The 15751-nt window shown below is 41.8% G+C and overlaps 1 protein-coding gene and 1 long non-coding RNA gene across 6 annotated transcripts in view; one reads left to right on the top strand and one right to left on the bottom strand.

The window, feature by feature from the left end:
* KMT2E (lysine methyltransferase 2E (inactive)) overlaps positions 1-9377 on the bottom strand; it is a 63309-nt gene extending 53932 nt beyond the window's left edge. For 3 of the 5 annotated variants that reach the window (XM_065658681.1, XM_065658680.1, XM_065658684.1), the window contains exons 1-2: positions 8999-9376; positions 1391-1450 (exon numbers count right to left, since the gene is read on the bottom strand). The gene's annotated coding sequence lies outside the window, so the exon portion shown is untranslated. Of the gene's footprint in view, positions 1-1390; positions 1451-8998 lie in introns of all 5 variants that reach the window. The other 2 variants (XM_065658683.1, XM_065658682.1) reach the window with 2 other exon arrangements.
* A 654-nt stretch (positions 9378-10031) lies between these two features.
* On the top strand, positions 10032-11945 carry LOC136000846 (uncharacterized). The gene is made up of 3 exons (XR_010607749.1): positions 10032-10657; positions 10836-10902; positions 11301-11945. It is a non-coding gene; the product is annotated as an uncharacterized LOC136000846 (long non-coding RNA).
* Positions 11946-15751: the final 3806 nt, after the last annotated feature.

The following is a 15751-nucleotide window of genomic DNA, read 5'->3' as shown; positions in this document are numbered from 1 at the left end:
ATGCTCCACACCATGGTATAGATTTTGCTAAGAGATTACAAGGGATATCCAATTTCCAAATGTTAAACCACTGCAGTTGCAGTATGATGTATGCAGGCTTAAGACACAGCGATGAGTCCAAATTCAGACCTTTGCTGCTGTTTGCTAACCTAATGGTAATCTAACTGAAAAGTTAACAGTCTACTTCAAATTTGTGCTGAGATAAAAAAGGGAGTAGGTACAAGTGAGACACAGCAGGCACACTCAAATATACAAATTAGGACCCGTTGATGACCAACTCCTGCAAATCACATAGAAGAAACTATTAAAAGTTTCCTATGTATTTTTAGTCTGTGCCAAAACACTCCTACTGACCTAAGGTTCCCTACATCCCTCTTCCTCAACATCTTCCCCATCGCAATATTAACTGCTCTTGGCCTCCCCTACAAGCCCCTCAAAAACCTCCTATGGCATCCACACTGACCTACACGTTGTCAGCAGCCAGGTCCACTTCACCTCCTCCTCATGTGTCCTGTCGGTCATGACCTCCCAGACAAGAAAATAAAACCAACCACCTGCTATGGTGCTATGGCTGGTTTGGAGTTACACACCTGACAGTTTTCAGTACAGAGAACAGATAATTACTAAAATCATGATGCTTCCTCTCCCTGCTTCTCCCAGGACACTGCATGTACCTGCCCCTTTCCATCCCCTTCTGGATTTTCACTAAGCTTCAGAGATCTCAAGGGTACTAAATTCCTAACTCTACCAAATTTTAGGTTTTTTAAGTTACTGGTTGTACTGACGGAGACCTAGTGGTCATCAGACCAATTCATGTAAGAAACCCAGTTACTACAGCCAAAGAGTAAGTCTTCTCCTACTACTACTTTGCTTTTAATGCAGTGCCAATACAGAGCAAAAACAAATACGCCAAAGAGTTAATTATCATACTTAAGAACATCCTGATACAATATAGGACTTCACATTCAACAAAGACATCAGTCATGTTTGGAATGACAGCCAAACTTCATGAATTGGTTTTGAGTTTGGGATATAGAACAAGTAATGAAACAAGCTCTGCCTCCTCCATGGTATTCCAGACTAATGGATAAAAACCTGAGTTTCCATAACATAACTATCAATTCTTCAGTATACTGGTCATTACATGCATTACACTAATGCCAGTCAGTGGAAAGAAAGCTGCTCTTTTAAGTATAAACCCTGAATCAGTCTGTCAGTTACCTAAGTTTCCATCATAAAGAGCTAGTTTCCACTGGCCATAGACTACCTTCCCTTTACTACCTGGTCCAAGAATGCCCTTCTTGTGTGTTCCTGAAGAAGGGATGAAACGTGAACTCTCTTCCTCCAATATTTATGCCAGTCCATTAAAACATGGAACACTTCCCCTTACCTCTTCTCTCTCTTCACTCCTTTTTTTCTTCTCTCAGTGGAAGTTAGACAAAATATCGGACTAGGAAGAAAAAAAGAATGAGTGGTAGAAGGGAAGTAAAGGTAAACGCAGTTACAGAAAGAACAAGGATTATTTTACTGAACAGAAATCTATCAAAGAAAGAGTAAGCAGACGTACACAGAAAAACACCATGCTTACAGATTTTAGGTTTCATATTTACAGAAATCGACCCCCACAAATGAAAATTAGATGCGAATCACTTGATGTCTGTAAGCTTACTAAACACCTGACATACTTCTTAAAAGAAACCACACACAAAATGGCCTATCAATTCAAAAATGATCAATTATTTGAGCTGAAGAGTCAGGAAATTGTAAAATACAAAACAAGTACAGCATACTAAGAAGAGCAAGAGAAAAAAACTTTTTGATAGCAATATTGGTTATTGCTTGGAGAAGTATATACTAGCTACCTAACAGTAGCATATAATACAACTGCAATATAAAATTCCCTTAAACAGAAATTCAAAGTTTAAGATAACAAATAAAGTAGTTTCCCAGTAAAAAGATCTTGACTTTAAGTCATTCCTTGTATCAGCTGTTTTACTGTAAACATTTTTCTCTATCACAGTTATAAATAACTGTTGATTAAACTTACACAACATTCCTGTGACTTACCAATTATTCTCCAAGAAAATATTATTACCTTAAGTTGTTATTATTCTTGACAAACTTTTCAAAATATAAAGTGTTTCTGCAAGTACACATAGTCCGCACACTGTAAGAATAGTCTCTAAGTCACATCTACAACTGTAAGGGCTAAGTATATTTATTTTTGATTAAAACTAACAGTATACCTCATGGTGATTCAGTCACTGGAAGGTCTAAATTTTAAGGCCAAGTATTCCTTCCAAGGTGGCTTTTTGGGGGGAAAACAAATGGCTACAAATACATACTGGTATTGCTTTCAACAATCAACATATTTTGCTGATTTCATTACATCAAAGTAATTCAAGCTTCCTTGTTTGTTTTAATGCTGCTAAATAAGACCTGAGAATCTACTGTAAGTATTAGATAGCTACTACACAAGAAGCAAATTCTTTTTGACTTAATTCAAATCTGACATTGAGCAAATTTCTATTTTGACATGTTCTCACTTTGGCAGATTCCAAAAACTAGTTCCCTTGTCTTACAAGTGGCATTTAACTTACATGAATAGCACAACAGCACTTTTACTTGTGGAAGCAGTTTGTAGACATTCACCCGATTGCTGTGCTTATGCCTAGGAATCTTATCACAAGTCAGAAAGTTGCATTCTTTCAAACAGAAACTTTAATAATTCTTTAGAGCACATAGAAGAACTCTTAAGTAATTTCAACTACAGTTCAACTTGGACTATATTTCCCTGTAACAACTTGGCAATTTTTCAATGCTCTTTACTAAGATTTTGGGAGGAAGAGGGCAAGAGAGAGTGAAGGAAGAGATGGAGGGGACTATGACATGCTCAAGGACAGCCAAAAAAAAAAAAAAATACAGAGAGCAAAAGATCTTTCCCACTTTCAAGAAAACAAAAAACATTTGATTTTCAATTGCGATTTTCTTCCAAAACTTTATTGACTGATTTGCATTACAAAATTTAGATTTGTAGCTTCATATCTTTGTGTTTTCAAAGGAGATCTCAGTATGCATTTTTAATTGTAGTAACAAAGATACAAAATACGTCACCTTAGAATAAACACAACAAAGAAATTCTGCCTGGCGATGGAAGCACAAAACACAGCTTTTAACTTTCAATACTACTGCCACACAGAAGGGAGGGAAAAAAAAAGATGCAGTTTGTCTTTTATTGCTTCCAGTACAGAAGATATGATTAGAAAGAAACAGTAGAGAATGAACATTATAAAAAACCACTACAGCCATTCATAAAAAAAAAAAAGCAGCATAATGATACTGAAGGTTCCCAAGAAGCATTTCTACTCTAACCAAAAAAACCAGCAATTAGCTGTATTACATGGCAAAGCATCTGAGGGAGGAACCTTATCCTTATAACCAGCAAAACAACTGGGTTTTTTATCAGTTTTATATAAAAGTGTTCATGTTTCTTTCACAGTTCTAGAACTATAAGTTTGGAAACCAAATGAGAGGTGAAATCTCCCTGTATCTTCCTAAAAAGCTGTAAGTAAGTTGGTGTAACTCTCAAATCTTCACCTTCAGTTTAAGTAGTACCTACTAAAAGCATTTCTCATTGGAAAAGTTTCTTTAAGCCAACAGTTAAGACAGGATTAACTGTCTAGACTTGGAATATCATCTAACTTGTGATATGGTTTTAAACACAGCCCCATCATAACCATACTAATGAGGAGTTAGCTCCTTTTGTCTACTCAAGGCAAGTTAAGAATATCACCCACTGTTAAAGGAAAAAAGTATCTTTAGACCTAGCTAAGTTAGAAGAGTTAAAGAGTAATGAACAGCAAACCAATTTAAATATTCAGAGCTCCTCAAGGTAAAAGATCCAAACCTACCATCCTATATACATTTTGAACTTTCACTTTGTTAGTATAGGATATTAATTTCATCATTTTCTATGACAGATAAAATAACCAACAAGAGATTATAGATCCTCCTTCTGAAGTTGTAATATAAAGTACAATAAAGTCATTAAAATCTAGTCTTATCATCTTGTCTTTGAACTTCATGGTAATTTATTTTTGAGATACAAATATAAAAGTAAATGATTACCTAGACAATGATGGCATAAAACAATACACAAAACACAACTATAAATGAGAATAACATTTCAAAAAGCTCCTGTAAACCTGAGCCTGCACTACAACGTTTTAATATCTACACGTATTGAAAATGTTAACTTTAAATTCTAAAACTAGGATCAATACTATTTTGGCATTCCCATACTGATTTGCAAAACTGCTGGTCCCTTCCAAGTCTCACCTAAGTTTTATAACACTGCATCTCCATCTAAGCAGTGTATGAATTATCACGTGAAAGGAGAGATAGCACCCTTTCAACAAAATATGCAAAACAAACACATTTTACTTGCACTGGATGCAATCTGTGTGATACTTCAAGATATTCTTCATTTGTACTTTTGAAACATGTAACTTGAGGGGACATTGTGATTTACTATAGTTCTTACCTATTATTTAAATTTTAAAAAATATACAAAAAACCACTTAGGCATATTAAAAAAATATATATATACACTTTGTACAACAAAACCATCTTCAAAGGTTTACAGATAACCTTAACCATTAAAATTTTCTAAAAACCAGAAGAGTTTAAAATCTTGCCTGTTTCATTAATACCGCATTAATATGTTTTGTAGGAGGAACTAAAAATAATCTCAATATCTCCTAGCAAGTGTATGGAACCTTGACAAGGTTTCTTTTAAATAACTCGTTTGTTATGCCTTAAAGGTAACAACAGTTTTGTCTTTCAACACAATTATAGCAGGCTTTTTTTGTCACATGAAGGTCACGAGCAGAATTGCGGATCCTCAAAGAGACTAGGTTATCTTTTGTAGTGACAATTCTTTGGTTAGTAAGAAAATGCAAACCCTGACATAGTTAGAAATATTCACCCTGCCCATCTTGCCATTCAAAAGCCCACTGCAATTAATATTTTAAACAACCCAAAATTTGAAAGGATGAAGTGTTTTTTTTCTTAATCCACATTCTACATACACTGAAGCTTTTTTTTCCCCAGAGGTGCCTTAAGTTTCATTCTTAGTAATAAATCAAAACTACTATTTGCACAGTGGAAACATTTAAACACTGTACCTGTTCCAAAAACACTGTCCAGCAAAATTTGCTTTTGAGAGACTCACAAATGCTCATTTGTATGGAAGTCACAAGGCCAATAACACAGATGGACTTCCTTAGGATATCTCGAGAAGTCCAAATTGGGTTTTATTTTATACCTTCGCCAATCTACACATCTCCTTAGTCAATTTTGTTAGAATGTTATACAAAACCAGCAAAATACTTTCATTAAACCATCATTTACCTTAATCTATTTAGAACAATGCTACAATTACATACACCACTCCTTAACTAAGTCCCACAAATAGTCCTTACTAAAATTAGTATTAGCAAGTACGCAAAATTAAGACTGTCCTTAAATCAAACTGAGATCAGGACTAGAGAGACACTACAGCCTTCAGTGTGACACTGATTTCTGTATTTCTGTTGCTTTCCTGCAGAATATTAACAGTTGTGTGCGTTGAAACTGTACCAAAGATATGAGGTAATGCAACTCCTAAAAGTAATCTGAATTTTGCTGCTATGAGAAAGTTACCCTAGATATAGTCTAAAAAGCCAGTATTATTTCCCCTCTGAAATCTCCCAGGTGGCAAAAAACCTCACCCAAAAGGCTAAGTGACAGTTAAACAGATTTTTCCTTCAGATATGAAAAGCTTGAAGATACATAAATGGTTTTAGAACTGTAGTCCATACTATTGCATTTGTAACACAATGTTTGTATATCAGAAATGTCTCTTGAAAAAAAAGAAATTTATATTTCTAACCTCCCCTCTTTCAAGAAGTTTTTATTAGTGCAGGGTATTTCATTTTTTTATGAATATGCTCTAACACATTGACATCAGAGTTAAAAAATAAAGGTAGAATTTCCTTTGTAATACTGTCTCTTTAAAACAGATCACAGATCTGTTTTTACAAATGGAGAAACTGAGTCACAAATGCAAACTGACTCACTAGAACTCATACAGGAAAACTCTGGAAGATGTCAAAATTCCCAAGAGGTTTTTAGTGCATAAAACATTCAATCTATAAAGACAAGCTGTAAAATGTGACTATGAGTATTCCAATCTTTGGGTTTATTTTACCTTTCACCTCCAATAATACTTTTTGTAAAGTGTATAAAATTATTTTCTTTTAATTTTAATCTTGAATCAGATGCCTGCTTGAGAACACGACTGAGACCATGGAGTTAGACTGCAGAGCTGTGTAGCACTCTAAGTCATAACGTTAAAAAACCTGTTCTCAAGAGCTTTAAACCTAGGGAAAGGAAAGAAAAAGGCAAAAAGTTTCCAAAAAGGCCTGTACATACACTTCTTAGAATCTTATTTGTGTACTTTTTACAGAGTAAGACACGGTTTATTTGAAAAAAAAAAATCAAATCTATAAAGAAGGTATGATGGAAGCACGCGGTACTGGACTATTAACGCATCACTTGGTGGGTAAAATCACTCAGTCTCTGGCCTCAAAACACATGAAAGGTACACATTACCAACGCTCTAAAACTCTTGTTCAACTTCAGGTATACCTTAAGCCACATATCAGTGCTTCTGAACGGTACCTAAATTAAAATTCTTCAGAGACTGAAGACAGTTTTGCCATTTCAATACCTCGCTTTTGATTGTTTAAATCCAGAAGGTTCCAAAGCTATACTAGAGTAGGAATCCATACCTCATTAAACCAAGGACAAGATTAAAAGCAGTCATACAAAAAAGAAAAAAGTGACAATTTCTTTTAATTGCTTAAAACATCCAGTTTGCAGCCTCCATAGTTTGTATCAGACTATACTACACCAACTACCAAATAATAAATCCTTGTGACCTCCCTTCCCCCCACTCGAACATATTTATAGTGGTGATACTAAAAGGTTCATATTTCATTTAGGAAAAAAATTAGAGGTTAGGGACTGCACTTTCCCCTCAGTATGTGTATGCATATTACCACATACACAATTTATACAGCAATATACAAAATAAACCGAAGGAAAAAAAATCTAAGACCAGGATTACGTGGTGGCAGAAGAAATTCTGCATCTTAATAAAGTAACAGGTTATAATATCGAACACATTATTTCTGTAAGTATTAAGTTCTTTCAGTATTCTCGGACTATGAATACATCGAATTACTACCCCAATGTCCAGCAAAGGTATTTCCTGGAAGGTGAACATGACGGTCACAAATGTGATTCTGCAAAGAATTTAGCTGGTTTAGTGATCTTAATCCACTACTTATTTTGATAAACATTACTGCTTTTATGTCGTTAATAAGATGGACAGATGTACAGGATCTATGACAAACACAGGAGCTTTTCCAAATCGTTAAACCGACGTACATATTACCTTACAGCAACCTATACACACCCCTCAAAGAAGCTACTTGAGTCTGTTACCTCTTTCCACCCCTCTTCTCCCCGACAAGAGTGGTCTCGTTCACTTGCCTTTCACACACATAACCAATAAAATTAATCAGCTGGAACAGAGCATTTTTAAATCGCAGTAAAGTCAAGAGATGTTTCGTACATTATTTGGAGGGAACAGTCTTTTCATTTAAACCTAATAAGTCTCTAATACGCTGCAGACAAACGCACTGCATGGGGTGTGGAGGACCCGAGCTGATTAGATTACCACAACATCAGCCTGAGGCCGCCATTTTTAGAATCTCTAAAGGACAAAAGAGGGAAATTAAAAAATTTGCTCCACATTTTTTGAAAAGTAGCTCTAGAAGTATAGTGATTATAATCAATTAATCATGCATTATAAGTACAGCCATGGCTATCTCTTTCTTTTCTCTGATCTGAGCCCTGAATGACAAAACCGTTTCGTTATTATTCCTTTAACATACTGTAAATAAAAGGACTGAAACATTCCTAAATCTAGATGCACCACTAAACTTCTGCTTTTAATGACACGTAGTACGTACCATTTTGGGGACCTCAGGGCTTTTAGCCACTGCACATTCCCTAATGGTTGAGTATGGGGGAATATAGGACCTTTATAAATCAGGCTATATTATGTTTCTCACCCTATTTAGCACTACACAGTGAACCGTTTGTTTCTCCTCCCTGTGTCTGCAGCAATAGGGTCTACCCCACCAACATTTATTTCTTCAAGAAAAAGACTGAAATACGCCGCCCAAGGAACACGGATACCGGCTGCAGGAACTAAAGCAAGAAAGGGATGCACCAATCTAACTACTTACAACCTCAAGAAAGGGGGTGGAGAGAATGATCCCCTTTTAAATTGGCAAAGAAACTCCTGAGGACTGCTTTCCGTTTGTCCAGGCTACACCATGGAGCGGAGATATTAGCAGGGAGGGAGGAAAGGAGGCGGGGGTGTGGAAGGCAGAGAGATTAGGCCTATAACGAGCCATTTTAGCACCACAAAGCAAAAATATACAGGATGGAGGAAGAGAATGGGTTTCCCTCAGCTTCATAAAACTCAATACGCAGCCCCAATAACACACAAACCCGTTCATAAAACCACCAGCCTAAGGAAGCATATGCTGTCACATAATAGCCCCTTTTGGTTCTTTTTCCAAGCATAATGCATAAATCTGGCATAACTGCCAAAAAAATTCTCCTCAGCTCCTCCAGCTACAGTAACCCGCCATATTCACAAGATACAGCGACAGCCTGCCATTTTTTACCAAAGCCCACAAAAGGAAAAGCAAATTAAAGGCAGCTTAAACAGAATTTAAACGCATTTCGGGTAGGAAGGGAGGTATACTCGTACCGGAGGTGAGGAGACGCTCCCGTCGCATTTCACTCCCTTTTTGCCACCCCCCTCCCCCCCCCAAGCACCCACAGCAGAATACGCTGGTAATAACCAAAGACTCACCTGTAATGGTCACAGGCCAGGCAGCAGGACCCCTCAGCTGAGCCCCTTCTCTATCCCAACCAAAACAATGCAACAGCCCCACTGCGGATATCCCTACTCTAGGCAGGACTGAACCCCCAGCAGGCTCTGGTAAAAGAAAGAAAAGGGAAAGAGGAGACCCCCCCTCCCCCCAAACCTAGCTCAGTGCGCAGAGCCCTACAGGGACCAGCTCGGAAGCGCCTTTGCCTTGGGACCTATGTACAAACCCCGCTGCCGCCGCTGCTCCCGTGTCTCCCTCCTTTCAGCCTCCTACGCTCCCTTCTATGTCACTGCCTCTCTCTGGGAAAATGGCGTCGGCTCTCCCCTCCCTCCCACTGCACGGGGCTCACCCGCCCCGCCTGGCAGGGGCAGGGTTACCAAGGCGAAGCCAAACAGCCGCCATTTTGCTTTTGGGCCGGAGCGCAGTCTGCGCCCGCCGAGCCCTCAGTGTCCATTTTGCAACAGCGGTTTGCACGTTACGCCGAACGGCTCGGGTCTTGGGCGCGGCCGAGACTCCAGACTGCGGCAGGGGCTGAGCAGGGGGGCTGCGAGGAGGTGTGGGAGGAAGTAGGGCAGCGGAGGAGGGGCGGCTGCAGCTGGGGCTGGTGCCGGGGGCGATCCGCAGCCCCGGAGGCGCAGACCGCGGGGGAGGGGCAGGGGTTCCGTCCCGGGCTCTTGTGGGACCGAACGCGGGCGGGAGAACGTCTGACTCAGAACTGCATCCTCTGAGGCGGAAACTCCAGAACTCCCTCCTCAGCTGCTCCCCCCCCCCCGCCTCCGGCTGCCTCCTCACGACCGTCCTTATTCTCAGCACATCTATTCGTTACGAATCTCAAGCCGAGGGGTAAATTTTTGCCACAAAGTACGCGAAAAGCCGGGCAGACCCACCGGATCTCGCACACGCAGAGGAACTTACTGGAGGGGCGGGGAAGAGGGGGGCGAGAAAGGGGAGGGAGGGGGAGCTCTGTCGGAGAGCGGTTCAGGGCGATGTGGAGGTTCTCACAGAATCTCTCCTATCAATAAGGCACTTGAGGCTGGGAATCTTCCCCGAAGCGTTTAAGGCAAGTGGGGGAGGGCTTCTTTTCTTAAAGCGAGGGGGACAGCGCTAGCTGAAGGCGTTTCTTCTCTGCAGGGAGCGAGACGAGCAGCGAACGAACTTAGTTTTCCCCTTTAGGGAACGGCACTCGGGGAGCAGGTATGGTGTGCTTTTATCCGGACCAGCGGGAGCTGGCAAAGCGAGAGGCTCGCTCAGCGTTCCGGGGAGGACGCAGCCTGTGCCGTTCGTACCGAGCTCCTCTTCCGTTCGCCATGTTCCTCGCCAGCTGCCGTCTGCCCGCACACCGCCCTGCCTCCCCTGCCCGGCTTCAGCCCCTCCAGCGATACGGCTGATTGAGGGAGGGGAGGCGGCGGCTGGGGTTTCATTCGACGCCCACCAGGGGCTGAGCGAGCCTCCTTCAGTGCGCAAACTCGGGGCACCAGATAAAAGCTGTGCTGGCAGCTCTTACCGTGTCTCGATGGAGCCGCCACAAGCGGGTGACCGGAGAAGCAGTTAGCAGCGCCATAGACTAGCGTCCCCCCACACCTCGGGCAGAGAGAGTTTGGGGCTCTAAAGAGCTGCTGCTGCGGCAGGAGGGAGCCGAGGTGAAGGGATCTGCTAGCTGGTTGGACGCAGAGGAGGCGGCTGTAATGGGGCATTGAGTCTGAGGGAGGAGGGGGGCGATTAAACGTCTTGTGATCATGGCGGAGTCTGTGGGTATTTTTTCCTGTCTAACTCTTCTGTGCGTGTGTCTCTTGTGTGTCTCTCTCTCTCTCTCCTTAGGGCGCTTGGCTGGGGCTGCTCGCTCGGGTTCTGCCTGTTGTTGCGCGAAATGGCGGCTGGCGTCTTGGTGGGTTTGGTTGTCGGTTTTCTGTGTTAGGTGGCTTTTTTTTTTTTTTTTTTTTAAGTTCCCCTCCTATTCCCCTCCCCCTACTTGTGCCTTGGCTGCGGCTCCGCAGCGAACCGCGGCGGAGGCTGAGTCAGGAGGGGGGAGGGGGTTGCGCGGGAGCCAATCGCCAGGCCGGCTGGGGTAGCTTGGCACGCTCTGATTGGCTGGCGCTGACATCATCCTGCAGCAGGGGCAGCCGCAGCTGGGCAGGGTTGGGGAGCTGCCGGGGGAGGCTGGTGCAAAGCGAGAAAACGGGCGCCATGATCTCAGCGCGAGGGAGGACTTCGCGGGCGGGGGATCCCCGGAGAGCTGGTGAAAAGGAGAGCAGGACCAGGCATTGGCCTCTCCTTCCCTAACAGAGCCGGGGCTGTGAGGAGAGGAGCGGGGGAAGAGCGAGAGAGGAGCAACTCGTGCCTGCTTTTGTAACTGCGTCAGTACAAGATGGCGCAGGGTCTCCCTGGAGAGGGAAGGGAGTTGCACGTCCGCCGGAGGTCATGTGACCGCGTTGCGTTCTTGTGGGGTTTGGCTGCAGACCAAACTGGCTGAGGCGGCGGCTGCCCGGGGGAGTCCGTGTTTCCCTCTCCTTGCCCGCACAAAGCTGTTGGTGCTGCGTTCGTCCTCCTTTCCCTTCCCCCATTAACCTTATGCACGAGGGTGTAGCTGCCGCTGAGGAAGGTTCTCGCTTCTCATTCTCCACCCATCTCCAGGGTGTAGCCGCTCTCGGGGGAAAGCTTTCCATTCCGCCCCCTCTCTGCGTGAGGCTCTGCTGGCCGCAAGGGAAAGTTCCCCTCGCTCGGCCCGAGCGTGGGAGCGGGCGGTGCGGCTGGGCCTTCCCCCGGCCCCGGCTGGGCCTTCCCGCCCGCTCCCCCTGCTCGTGTGTCAGAGCACTGGTGTCTGTAAGTTAGGTTCCCCGGAATCATTCAACGGTTCTTAATAACTTACCGAAAGAGTCAGTTTAAGCGATGTTGTAAAATGACCTCATTAAAACGGCTGAGGAAAATGCACGGGCTATGTGGAGTTGTTCTGACAACCAGGTCGTCGCATTTCCAGTGTTGCTTTGCTGGTGGTTTAGGGGGGCGGGGGGGGTTGGAAAAAACTGCGGTCTATTAATTACTTCATTCTATTTGAACAGAACTTCTGTATGGAGAGATGGATCGAATTGTGTATGTTGTCGGATCATGTTGTAGGCATTGAGTCTTTCCGTGGGGTAATACGACATGTATTATGAAGTTAGGCTGTGGATGGCCTGCATCTTTCACGTAGGGATTTAAGTATATACCTAGTGTAAATGAAAACTATGGTATGCAAATATAGTAAAGACGTACCATGTCTTACTTCCTGAGGTTCATAGGAAAACAGACTTGTCATACAGGTCTGGGTAGGCTTGGAAGTTTAGCAGATATATTTTCCGGGTCTCTTTTAATTTCAATATTCTGACAGAGGAAGTGAAAAAGTTACATTTTCCAATTTAACACCTTTTTTTTTTTTCTTTAAAGAATGCAATTTGTGTTACTGTTTGGGTGGGGTTCTCATGTTTTCAAAGCAATTTGATGCTGGTTCCCATGTTCTGTTCTTGTATGGCAGGGCATAAATTTAGCCTCTGCATGTAACCCAACGAACAAACTAATAGTTAATGCTTTAAGGGTGGTGGTTTGTTCCATTTCAAAATGCTTCCTAGCACTTTTTCTGTTCTTAATCTGTGCCCAGATGGATATGAACATTTTTTTTTTCCTTCACAGTAGTAACCTCGTGGGGGATATAGCTTGAATATTTGGTGAATGTGTTGTGTGAGAACTACAGGAATGAAAGTAACTGAGTATATGACTAACATAGAAGACTCCTGTATAATAGACGCTACTTAATACGTGTTACATAAGTAATATGGTGAGGTGGAGTCTCCTTACATAAGAACCGACTGGGGACTTGAGAGCTTCTGTAAGTAGTCCCTATTAGTTGCAGATACAGCCTGCGGGGCAGCTGTGTGTTGTCGGGGGAGGGGCAGAAGAACAGGATTGGAAGTATCTAATAGTGTTACATTTTTCCTTTGTAGGTTATATAAAGGATACCAGGAAAGAAGTGGAGGAGACAGTAATTAAGGATGACACAGTGTGGAGGTCTTGAAAGTTTGAAGTATCATTTGAGCCTAGGTTTTAGGACATAAACTCTGCTTCCTAAAAGAACAGCCCTCTGCCCCCCTTTTTTTGGTTGCCGGATGGTGGCTCTCAGCTGAGCATTTGCACTGACCAATTTTGTTATGGGCAGACTACTGTAAAGAGCAGTATTCTTGAGTCCTAGAGGTCATGAGGCTTTTTTTTTTCCCTCAAAAAAAAAAGTAAAGCTTTCTGGAAATGGTGTTGTGAGGAGGAAGTTGCTTTGTTGACCAAACATTTAAGTGACTGGATTACTGATTCTTGTTGTGTAGGCATAGTATGACACAAGGTAAATACTCCGTTTGTAATGGAACCTTCCAGAGAGGCTTTCAGTGTACAGTGATTCTTTTGATACAGAACAGATTTATTTGGAACTTGACATTGTATTTCGTTGCAGATGTGTTGAATGAAAAACATGAATTTGAACTGAAGATGTGGAAAAAAACGCTTATCTATTTTATTAGTACTTGCATTTGGGCATGTATTCCATAATTATGGAATAGGGAGTAGTTTGAATGCTTATGTTATAGTTTATGTAGAATATATGGAAATCAAAAGCTAAACTATGACAGCTAGAGCTTTAATTTTTAAAGCCCCTTTTTAGGTAGCTTACATTAATACCAGATTTTGCTATGAAAACCAAGATGTGAACTACCTTAATAGTTCCCAGTATAACTGGTGGCTTATTGCAGCAGTACTTTAACTGAGGTGTCTCTATGCTTTTATGAAGCTGTAGAAATAAAGGCAAGTTTTAATGAGCTCACAGGATTTTTTTGTTTGTTTGTTTCAAGATTATTCTATTAGCTGTTCTCAGGGAAGCTGTGTTAGTTACCTTCAAAGAAACAGTGACTCCAGCAGTGTTACAGTGCAATCTCAAAACAGAGTGATGCATTTTGAATTACTTCTGCTGTGGGAGATGAGTTAAATGTGCATGCTACTTTGAGATTGAAACCCTGGGGAATGGGATTTGCCCAACGGCCAGTCTGATGCAAGCTGTGTCTTAATCTGGAAGGTGAAGGGAAGGAAAGGAGCTGTAGGTGAGAGAGACTGGGGAAAGACAGGCATGTAGCTTACCAGGAAAAAAAAATTCTACTGAACTACAATTCTTTTATTAAGGATATTTCAATTGGCTGGACATTCTCCAGCAGTTAAACTTGTGGTTCTAACTTGCCGTGTTAGCCTGTATGTGCTTGTATATGTGGTCTGTGCTTTTGCTAAGGCCTGTTATTTAAACACTGTTGTTTACCTTTAGCCCTACAAAAGGACTGACGAGTTCAAGGGTATGTAGGGGAGAAAGGAGAGAGAGATACTAGCAGTGTAATAGATCTGAGCATGCATTAATGCCATAGTTGAAACAGTTGAAGTGGTGCTCATGCTGAAAGATGATCCTGCACCTTTTCCCAGCTGTTCATTCTTGCTACTGTGCTATCCTTTTTTGATGGTGCAAGTGATCATGTGGGAAGTACAAGAGAAGAATGGCTCATAAGCCTGATTGTAATGGGTGGTTTTCTGATGTAAATGTTCACTGCCTGGCATCGCAAACACTCCTGCCTGAACAGGAGTGGGAAGAAGCAGCTGCAGGGACAATGGAGACTTGCAGGGTTTAACCATTAGTGAAATTAGATGTTTATTCTTAGCAAAGATGCAGTTCTTAAATAATTTTGAGAGGCAACTCTTACAGGCAGTTTGCTAGTACAGAATCACTGCTTAGAGTCAAGCATACTAAAAAAAAAAAATTAAAAAAATTCAAAACCTTTTAAGAGTATGTAAAGCACTCCTCGATTGACCTGCAGTTGTAGGTGGCAAGATAATTTTGGATTCACTGAAATGATAACCTAGAAAAATAAGGGAAATGCTAGTTCTTCTCAGCCGTAGCTTAGTTAAGTTTTCCACAGGATTTTGGACTCAATGAGTTTATTTTTTGGAACAGGGTAAAACTTTGAATAGGCTTGCTTCTTCCAGAAGTGGCTGATAATCTAATAGCTGGAGTATTCAGTGAAGAATTACTCCGACTGGAAGAGTTCTGAGTTAATCTTAAATTTAAAAAAAAAGTGATATCTGTGGGTCATAGTGGTCATTAGTCAAATGAATATGCATTATTTACATGTAGTAGAGCAAGTTTGACTGCTAGCTGATCAGTTTATCCACCTGGATGTGGAAAGACTGTTCAAGGCTGGAACAGCAGCAGGACAGGGCAGGAGCTTCCTTTGGACACTGCTTCAGGTTTTATTTTACCATGACCTTTTCTGAAAAAGTTGAGACGAGTAAGGTTTTTCTCTAGAAGGAAAACGAGTTATTGGCTGGTTCTACAATTCTTAACAGTTGAGTTCTTCACTTAAAGGAGCAATTTTTAAAGCTGTTGTGTGGCCTGCTAATCCCAGGATTAGTGGGAATTTGCACCAAGTCCAGCTCACTGGTGTGACCTTTATGTAGTGAAGTGGGGTGGTGATTTGTTTTCTCCTAGAATGACCTTGTTATTTGAAATAGTCTTTCTGATGAACTTCTGGTTGCTTTGGAGAGCAAAATTAGGCTGTGTCCTCAGTAAACGCTAAGGTGCAGGCAATATAAGCACAATGAGAATCTCTAGGAAGAAATTGAGGGGAAAACACTGCCACTTTCTGAGAGCTGGGCTGTGCTAGAGTGAGGAAGTTACTGAGCCA

The sequence above is a fragment of the Caloenas nicobarica genome, chromosome 1 (assembly GCF_036013445.1).
Source record: "Caloenas nicobarica isolate bCalNic1 chromosome 1, bCalNic1.hap1, whole genome shotgun sequence".
NCBI lineage: Eukaryota > Metazoa > Chordata > Aves > Columbiformes > Columbidae > Caloenas > Caloenas nicobarica.
This window is presented reverse-complemented; position numbering and strand designations above follow the sequence as displayed.